General features: G+C 38.7%; 1 pseudogene across 1 annotated transcript; it reads right to left on the bottom strand.

The window, feature by feature from the left end:
* Nucleotides 1–567: 567 nt before the first annotated feature.
* LOC105519386 lies at nt 568–1,237 on the bottom strand (annotated as a pseudogene). Its single transcript, XR_001002961.1, has one exon. The product of XR_001002961.1 is annotated as a tumor necrosis factor alpha-induced protein 8-like protein 1 (transcript).
* Nucleotides 1,238–9,739: the final 8,502 nt, after the last annotated feature.

Below are 9,739 nucleotides of genomic sequence, written 5' to 3'. Positions count from 1 at the left end.
AGTCCTTGAATTGAGGCCCATCCTACTCCAAGATGACATCTTCTGAACTAATCCCATTTGTAATGATCCTATTTCCTAATCAGATCATCTTCTGGTCCTGGGGGTTAGGATGTGAATTTATGGATGGGGTGGGGGGTACTACGATTTGCCCCTTAACACTCCCCTTCCCCCAGTTCACCATGTGAACCCTTAGTCCTTGTGTGTGAGGATGAAAATCCCAGGTGGCGTTACCAAGTGGGAAGCAGTAGCTTTTGACTTTTACATCAATTGACCAAGGGATCGGTGTGGCCCAGAAAGTACAAACGGGGGGAAGGTGGTCCCCAGACTAGGGCCCCAAATTCCTCTCCCCATTGGGCGGGGGCCAGGAGAAGAGGTGACATAGGTGTCTGAAACAGCTGCTACAGATGGCTCAGCATCCTCTCAAAGGGGCCAGGTCACCCACCTGTTTGGAGGAGTTTGGCCAGAGTCCGATTGGGAGAAAAGAGGTGGAGAAAGCTCACAACCCTCACTGTGCCCAGCAGAACAGCTCCAGAAGGCACGAGGGGCACGGCCGGTTGGCCCTGGGGCTCAGAGGCTGCTCTCGTCTAGCATCCTGCCCAGGTCCTTGCAGATCCTGTGCAGGTGGGAGTGGTAGGGCTTGGGGGGGCCGTAAATCATGGCCAGGAAGTCTCGGTCGGCCAGGTGGCTGAACATGTGATTGATGCGGCTGTGGGACTTGGTGGTCAGCTGGGGCCCACGGCCTGGTGCAGCAGGTCGCGGCACTCAAGCAGCCCGGCAGCCAGCACTTGCCAGTCGAAGGTGAAGTCCACCTGCTGGAAGCTGATGGCCATGATGGCCAGGAAGTGTGCCTGTTGGCGGAAGTGCCACAGCAACGTCAGCTCCTCCCCGCCCAGCTGGTCCCCACGCAGCAGCAGCCCCAGCTTCAGGGCCACCTTCACCAGGTTCTTGAGCATCTTCTGGTCCTCCTTGCAGCTGTGTGTGAACTCCCTGGTGGTGCGGTACAGCTCGTCCAGCACCTCGCTGCTGGTGTCATACAACAGCACGGCCACCACTGCCTTAGATGTCATCTTACTCAGGAGCTTCTTCTGCGCCTGCAGAGCCAGACTCTTGGTGCTGAAGGTGTCCATGGCCTGCTCTTGGAGAAGAGTCTGTGCGTTCAGCTGTCGGGGGTCAGTCCAACCACCTCCGTGGGCTGGGGTCATTGCTGCGGTGGTGGGAGCAGCACCGGAGCTGGGCCAGGGCCGGGGCAGGTGTAAACTTTTCAATGCAACGAATGGTGTAACTCTGTGAGATGAATTCACACATCAGAAAGCAGTTTCTCAGAATATTTCATTTTGGTTTTTGTCTGAGGATATTGTCTTTGTTACTGTAAGCTTCAATGTGATCCAAAATATTCCTTCTCAGATTCCCCAAAACAGTCCTACCAAACTGATCCATACAAAGTGTCGTGTAACTCTGTGAGATGAATTTAAAAATCCTAAAGCAGTTTCACAGAAAGCATCTTTCTAGTTTTTGAATGAGGATATTTCCTTTTTCACTATAAGCCTCAATGTGCTCGCAAATATGTATTTGCATATTCTACGAAAATCGTGTTATGAAACTGCTCCATGAAAAGAAATGTGTAATTCGTTCATTTGAATTCACAGACCCCAAAGCTGTTTCTTAGAAAGTTTCTATTTGGCTTTTGACTGAGGATATTTCCTTTGTCACCACAAGCTTGAATGCTCTCCCAAATATCCTATTGCAGATTCCACGAAAATAGCGTTATCACACTGCTCATTGAAAAGAATGGTGTAACGCTGTAATACGAATTCATGCATCACCAAGCAGTTTCTCAGAAAGCTTATTTCTATTTTTTATCTGAGTATATTTATTTTTTCTCTATAGTCCTCAATGCAAACCCAAACATCCCTTTGCAGATTCCACGAAAACAGTATTACAAGACTACTCTGTGAAAAGATAGCTGTAATTCTGTGAAATGAACTCACACATCACAAAGAACTTCCTCAGAATGCTTCTTTCTAGTTTTTGTCTGAGGATATTTCCTTTGTCACCATAGGTTTCATGAAATCCAAAACATCGTATTGTTCATTTCATGAACACAATGTTAGCAAACTGCTCCCAGAAAATAGTCATGGAACTCTGTGAGATTAATATGCATATCGCAAATCTATTTCTCAGAAAGTTTCTTGCTAGCTTTTATCTGATTATATTTCCATTGTCACACTAGGCTTCAATGTGATCCAAAATATCCCTTCTCAGATTTCCCAAAAACAGTGCTAACAAACTGCTCCATGAAAGGAAATTTTAAGTCTGTGAGATGAAGTCACAAATTATGAAACACTTTGTCAGAAACTTCTTTCTAGTTTTTTTCTCAGGATATTTCCTTTGTCAACATAAGCTTCAATGCACTCCAAAATATCCCATTGCATTTTTCAGGAAAACAGGGTTAGCAAGCTAGTCAAAGAAAAGAATAGTGTAACTCTGTGGGAAAAATTGACACAACACAAAGAAGTTTCTCAGAAGGCTTCTTTTACGTTTTTATCTGAGGACATGTGCTTTGTCACCATAGGCTTTAATGAGCTCCCAAATATGCTATTGCAGATTCCACAAAAACAGTGTTAGTAGACTGTTCAATGAAAAGTACAGTAATTCTGTGAGATTAATTCTGTGAGATGAATTTACACATCACAGAGAAATTTCTCAGAAAGCTTCTTTCTAATTTTTATATTAGGATATTTCTTTTTATTTTTTTGCTTTGTTCGGTACTGTATCCCCCGCACCTAGTCCACTGCTAGAAGTAGTATTTTATTTATTAATTTATTTTAATTTTTTATTATACTTTAAGCTCAAGGGGACATGTGCACAACGTTCAGGTTTGTTACATATGTATACTTGTGCCATGTTGGTGTGCTACACCCATCAACTCTTCAGCAGCCTTCAACTCCTCATTTACCTCAAATATAACTCCCAATGTCATCCCTCACCTCTCCCCCTTCTGCAAAATAGGCCCCGGTGTGTGATGTTCCCCTTCCCATGTCCAAGTGATCTCAATGTCCAATTCCCACCTATGAGTGAGAACATGCAGTGTTTGATTTTCTGTTCTTGTGATAGTTTACTGAGAATGATGGTTTCCAGCTGCATCCATGTCCCTACAAAGGACGCAAACTCATCCTTTTTTATGGCTGCATAGTATTCCATGGTGTATGTGTGCCACATTTTCTTAATACAGTCTGCCACTGATGGACATTTGGGTTGATTCCAAGTCTTTGCTATTGTAAATTGTGCCATAATAAACATACGTGTGTATGTGTCTTTATAGCAGCATTATTTATAAACCTTTGGGTATATCCCCAGTAATGGGAATGCTGGGTCATATAGTATTTCTAGTTCTAGATACAATTTGTCAATTTTGGCTTTTGTTGCCATTGATTTTGGTGTTTTAGACATGACGTCCTTGCCCATGCCTATGTCCTGAATTGTATTACCTTGGTTTTCTTCTAGGGTTTTTATGACATTATGTCTAACATTTAAGTCTCTAATCCATCATGAATTAATTTTTGCATAAGGAGTAAGTAAAAGATCCAGTTTCAGCTTTCTGCTTATGGCTAGCCAATTTTCCCAGCACCATTTATTAAATAGGGAATATTTTCCCCATTTCTTGTTTTTGTCAGGTTTGTCAAAGATCACATGACTATAGATGTGTGGTATTAATTCTGATGGCTCTATTCTGTTCCATTGGTCTATATCTCTGTTTTGGTACCAGTACCATGTTGTTTTGTTTACTGTAGCCTTGTAGTATTGTTTGAAGTCAAGTAGTGTGATGCCTCCCACTTTGTTCTTTTGACTTCGGACTGTCTTGGCAATGTGGGCTCTTTTTTGGTTCCATATGAACTTTAAAGCAGTTTTTTCCAATTTTGTGAAGAAACTCATTGGTAGCTTATGGGGATGGCATTGAATCTATAAATGACCTTGGGCAGTATGGCCGTTTTCACAATATTGACTCGTTCTATCCATGAACATGGTATGTTCTTCCATTTGTCTGTGTCCTCTTTTATTTCACTGAGCAGTCACCATAAGGTTGAATGCCCTCCAAAATATCCCATTGCAGATCCCAAGAAAACAGTGCTACCAAACAGATCCATGAAAAGAATCATGTAAGATTGTGAGATGAATTCACAAATCACAAAGCAGTTTCTCAGAAAGCTTCTTTCTAGTTTTGGTCTGAGGATATTTTCTTTTTCCTAATAGGCCTCAATGCGCTCATGAATATCCCCTTGCAGATTCCACGAAAATAGTGTTAGCAAACTGCTTCATGAAAAGAAAGGTGTAAATCTCTGAGATGAATTCACACATCAGTCAGTAATTTCTCAGAAAGTTTCTTTTTCGTTTTTGTCTGAGGATATTTCCTTCATCATCATAGGCTTCAATGAGCTCTAAAATATCCTTTTGCAAATTCCCCAAAAACAGTGCCACCAAGGTGATACATGATAAGAATCATGTAACTATGGGAGATGAATTAAGACATCACAAAGTGGTTTCTCAGAGAACTTCTTTCTTGTTTTTATATGAGGATATTTCCTTTATCACCATAAGCTTCAATGCACTCCAAAATATCTGATCCGATTGCAGATTAAAAGAAAACAGTGTTCGCAAACTGCTCAATGAAACCAGCATTGTAACTCTTTGAGATGAATTCACACATCACAAAGCAGTTTCTCAGAAAGCTTCTTTCTAGTCTTTTCTGAGGATACTTTCATTTTCACCATATTTCACAATGTGCTCCAAAATATCCCTTTGCAGATCCACAAAAAGTGCTTTAGCAAACTGCTCCAAGAAAAGGATTGTGCTACTCTTTGAGAGGAATACACACATAAAAAATCAGTTTATCAGAAAGCTTCTATCGAGTTTTTATCTGAGAATATTCCCTTTGTCACCATAGGCTTCAATGTTATCCAAAATATCCCTTCTCAGATTTTCCAAAAACAGTGCTACGAAGCATGAAAAGAGTTGTGTAAATCTGTGAGATGAATTCACAAGTCAGAAAGCAGTTTCATAGTAAGCTTCTTTCTAGTTTTTGTCTGAGGATATTTGATTTTTCACTGCAGGCCTCAGTGAGTTCGTGAATATCCCTTTTCAGATTCCATGAAAATAGTGTTAGCAAAGTATTCCATGAAAAGAATGGTGTAAATATGAGATAAATTCACGTATTACAAAGCAGTTTCTAAGAATGCTTCTTTTTGTTTTTTATTCTGAGGTTATTTCCTTTGCCACCATAGGATTCAATGCCTTCCCAAATATCCAAATTGAGATTCTGTGAAAAGAGTTTTACCAAACTGCTCTAAGAAAAGCATCATGCTACTCTGTGAGATGAATACACACACCACAAAGAATTTTCTGAGAAAGATTCTTTGTAGTTTTTGTCTGAGGATATTTCCTTTTTCACCATAGGCTTCAATGTGATCCAAAATATCCCTTCTCAAATTCCCCAAAAAGAGTGCTATTAAACTGCTCCATGAAAACAGTGGTGTAACTCTGTGAGATGAATTCATAAATCACAAACGATTTTCTCAGAAAATTCTGTCTAGTTTGTATATGAGGATATTTCTTTTGTCACCCTAAGTTTCAATGAACTATGAAATATCCAATTGCATATTCCAAGAAAACAGTGTTAACCAACTGCTCAATGAAAACAGCATTGTAACTCTCTGAGTTGAGTCACAAGTCACAAAGCAGTTTATCAGAAAGCTTCTTTCTAGTTATTATCTGAGGATATTTCATTTTTCATCACAGTCTTAACTGCACTCCTGAATATCCCATTACAGATTCCACAAAAAAAGTGTTAGCACAGTTCTCAATGAAAAGAAAGTGTAAATCTGTGAGATGAATTCATGCATCAGCATCAGAAAGCAGTTTCACAGAAAGCTTCTTTTTGGTTTTATCGGGGGATATTTCCTTCGTCACCATAAGCTTCAAGGCACTACCAAATATCCTGTTGCAGATTCCATGAAAACAGTGTTATCAATCTGATCAATGCAAACAATGGTGCAACTCTGTGAGATGGACTCAAACATCAGAAAGCAGTTTTTCAGAAAGCTACTTTCTAGTTTTTATCTCAGGATATTTCCTTTCTCTCCATAGGCCTCAATGTGCTCCCATATATCCCATTGCAGATTCCGTGAAAACAGTGTTAACAAACTGTTCAATTAAAAGAACAGAGTGACTCTGTGAGATGAATTCACACATCACAAAGTGGTTTGTGAGGAGTCAGGAGGGTACTTTCCAGTTTTTACGTGGGGATATTTTGTTTATCACCATAGGACTCAATGCACTCCCAAATATCCAATTGCAGATTACACGAAAACAGTGTTAGCAAACTGCTCCATGGAAAGAAAGGTGTAACTCTCTGTGATGAATTCAAACATCCACAAGAAGTTTCTCAGAAAGTTTCTGTCTTGTTTTATCTGAGGATACTTCCTTTGTCACCATAGGATTCAATGCAATCCAAACTATCCCTTCTCTGATTCCACAAAAAGAGTGCTACCAAACTGCTGCATGAAAAGAAAGGTGTAACTCTGTGAGATGAATTAACAGATAACAAAGCAGTTTTGCAGAAAGCTTCTTTCTAGTTTTTGTCTGAGGAAATTCCCTTTGTCACCATAAGCTTCAATGCACTCTGAAACGTCCCATTGAAGATTCCAAGAAAACAGTGTTACCAAACTGCTCAGTGAAAAGAATAGTGTAACTCTGGGTGATGAATTCACACATCACAGAGCCGTTTATCAGAAAGCTGCTCTTTGGTTTTTATCTGAGGATACTTACTTTATCACTGTATTCCTTAAGGCACACGCGAATATCCCTTTGCAGATTCCACAAAAATGGTGTTAGTAAACTCCTCCATGACAAGACAGTGGTAAATCTGTGAGATGAATTCACACATTATAAAGTAGTTTCTCAGAAAGCATCTTTTTTGTTTTTGTCTCAGGATATTTCTATTGTCACCACAGGCTTATATGTCCTCTCAAATACCCTATTGCAGATACCATGAAAACAGTGTTAACATCTGTCCATGAAAAAAGTGTAACTCTGTGAGATGAATTCACACATCACAAAGAACTTTCTCAGAAAGCTTCTTTCTAGTTTTTATCTGAGGATATTTCTTTTGTCACCATTGGCTTCAATGCGATCGAAAATATCCCTTCCCAGATTCCCCAATAACAGTGCTACAAAGCTGCTCCATGAAAAGAATCGTGTATCTCTGTGAGATGAATTCACAAATAACAAAGTAGTTTTTTACAAAGCTTCTTTCTAGTTTTTATCTGAGAATATTTCCTTTTTCACCATAGGCCTATACTTGCTCCCAAATATCCCTTTGTAGATTCCATGAAAACAGTGATAGCAAACTACTCCATGAAATAAAATGGTGTTACATTGTGAGATGAATACACACCTCATAAAAAAGTTTCTCAAAAAGCTTCTTTCTAGTTTTTATCTGAGAATATTTCCTTTATCACCATAGGCTTCAATGTGATCCAAAATATCCCTTTTCAGATTCCCCAAAAAGAGTGCTCCCAAACTGCATCATGCAAAAAGGTGCAACTCTGTGAGATAAATTCTTACATCACAAAAATGTGTCACATAAAGCTTCTATTTTGCTTTTGTTGGAGGATATTGCATTTATCACCATATAATTCAATTTGCTCCAAAATATCCCTTCTACGACTACTCAAAAATATCTCATTGCAAATTTCAAGAGAACGGTGTTTGCAAACTGATCAGTGAAAAGAGCAGTGTAAATCTGGGAGACGAATTCACATATCACAAACCAGTTTCTCAGAAAGCTTCCTTCGACTTTTTATCTGAAGATATTTCCTTTTTCACTATATGCCTGAATGCACTCCCAAATATCCCTTTGCAGATTCCACGAAAACACTGTTAGCAACTGCTCCATGAAAAGAAAGGTGTAACTCTATTAGGGGAATACATATATCAGAAAGTAGTTTCTCAGAACGTTTCTTTCTGGTTTTTATCAGAGGATGTTTCCTTTATCTTCATATTCCTCAATGCTCTCTGGAATATCCCATTGCAGATTCCACGAAAAAATTGTTAGCAAACTTCTCAATGAACACAATGGTGTAACTCGGTGAGATGAATGCACACATCACAAAGCAATTTCACAGAAATCTTCTTTCTTTTTTTTTACGAGGATATTTTCTTTTTCATCATATTCCTCCTTGCACTCACGAATATTCCTTCACAGATTCCCCAAGAGTAGTTTTACAAAACTGATTTATAAAAAGAATCATATAACTCTGTGAGATGAAGTAACACATCAAAAAGCTGTATCTCAGAAAGTTTCTTTCTAGTTTTTATATGTGGATATTTCTTTTGTAAATATAAGATTCAACGCACTCGAAAATATACCCTTGTAGATTCCAAGGAAGGAGAGTTAGCAAACTGCTCCATGAAAAGAACAGTGTAACTTTGTGAGATGAATTGACATATCATAAAGCAGATTCTCACAAAGATTCTATTTACCTTTTATAAGAGGATACTTCCTTTCCATGACAGGCCTCAACTAGCTTCCAAATATCCCTTTCTAGATTCCATGAAAAATGTGTTTGCAAATGACTCCATGAAATGAAAGGTGTTACTCTGTGAGATGAATAGACACATCATAAAGAAGTTTGCCAGAAAGTTTCCTTCTAGTTTTTTTCTGAAGATATTTTCATTGTCACCATAGGCTTCAATGAAATCCAAAATATCCTTTTTCAGATTCCTCAAAATCAGTGATACCAAACTGCTCCATGAAAAGAAATGTGCAGCCCTCTGAGATGAATTCACACATCACAAAGCAGTTTCACAGAGTTTTTTTTTGGTTTTATTGAAGAATATTTCCTTTCTTACTGTAAACCTCAAGGCACTCCCAAATATCCCTTTGAAAAGTCCCCAAAAGCAATGTTAGCAACTTTTCCATGAAAAGAAAAGTGTAACTCTGGGAGATGAATTCACACATCACAAAGGAATTTCTCAGAAAGCTTATTTCTAGTTTTTATCTGAGGATATTCGCTTTGTCACCATAGTCTTCAATGCGATTCAAAGTATCCCTTCTCAGATTCGCCAAAAACAGTGCTACAAAACTGATCCATGAAAAACATGATGTAACTCAGTAAGATGAATTCCCACATCACAAAGTAGTTTCTCAGACAGCTTCTTTCAAGACTTCTTCAAAGAATATTTCCTTTTCCACCATAGACCTCAACACGCTCCCAAATATACTTTGGTAGATTCCAAGAAAATAGTGTTATTAAACTGATCCATGAAAGAAAATGTGTCATTCTGTGAGATGAATACATATATCAAAAAGCTGTTTCTCAGAAAGCTACTTTCTAGTTTTTGTCATAGGATATTTCCTTTGTCATGATAAGCTTCAATGCACTCCAAAATATTCCATTGAAGATTCCAAGAAAACTGTATTATAAATCTGCTCAATGAAAACAGCAGTGTAACTCTGTGACATGAATTCAAACATCACAAAACAGTTTCTCAGAAAGATTTTTTGTAGTTTTTATATGAGGATATTTAGTTTTTCACCATAGGCCTCAACGCTCACCGAAATATCCCTTACAGATTCCATGAAAGCGGTGCTATCAAACAGCTCAATGAAAATTATGATGTAACACTGTGAGATGAATTCAAACATCACAAAGCAGTTTCTCAGAAAACTTCTCTCTAGTTT

The sequence above is a fragment of the Colobus angolensis genome, unplaced genomic scaffold (genome assembly GCF_000951035.1).
Source record: "Colobus angolensis palliatus isolate OR3802 unplaced genomic scaffold, Cang.pa_1.0 Scaffold348, whole genome shotgun sequence".
Taxonomy (NCBI): Eukaryota; Metazoa; Chordata; class Mammalia; order Primates; family Cercopithecidae; genus Colobus; species Colobus angolensis.
This window is presented reverse-complemented; position numbering and strand designations above follow the sequence as displayed.